The 252-nt window shown below is 68.7% G+C and overlaps 1 non-coding gene across 1 annotated transcript; it reads left to right on the forward strand.

Moving 5' to 3' along the window:
• The first annotated feature begins 125 nt into the window (after nt 1-125).
• Nucleotides 126-244, forward strand: LOC115067776. The gene has a single exon (XR_003847139.1). It is a non-coding gene; the product is annotated as a 5S ribosomal RNA (ribosomal RNA).
• The last annotated feature ends 8 nt before the right edge of the window (nt 245-252 follow it).

Consider the following 252-nt stretch of genomic DNA (forward strand, 5'->3'; position numbering starts at 1 on the left):
AGGGCCTGTGGCCCTTGCAATGTGTCCCTCCGGGCCTCGTTCCGCCGCCGCAGCTGCCGCCTCCGCAGCCGCCGCTGCCGCCGCCGCCCTGCAGGCTCTTGGGGCCGCTAGGAGCGGGGCCAGGCGTCTATGGCCATACCACCCTGAAAGCGCCCGATCTCCTCTGATCTCGGAAGCTAAGCAGGGTCGGGCCTGGTTAGCACTTGGATGGGAGACCGCCTGGGAATACCGGGTGCTGTAGGCTTTTGCGCC

This window comes from Nannospalax galili, unplaced genomic scaffold (genome assembly GCF_000622305.1).
Source record: "Nannospalax galili isolate Female #2095 unplaced genomic scaffold, S.galili_v1.0 Scaffold20947, whole genome shotgun sequence".
NCBI lineage: Eukaryota > Metazoa > Chordata > Mammalia > Rodentia > Spalacidae > Nannospalax > Nannospalax galili.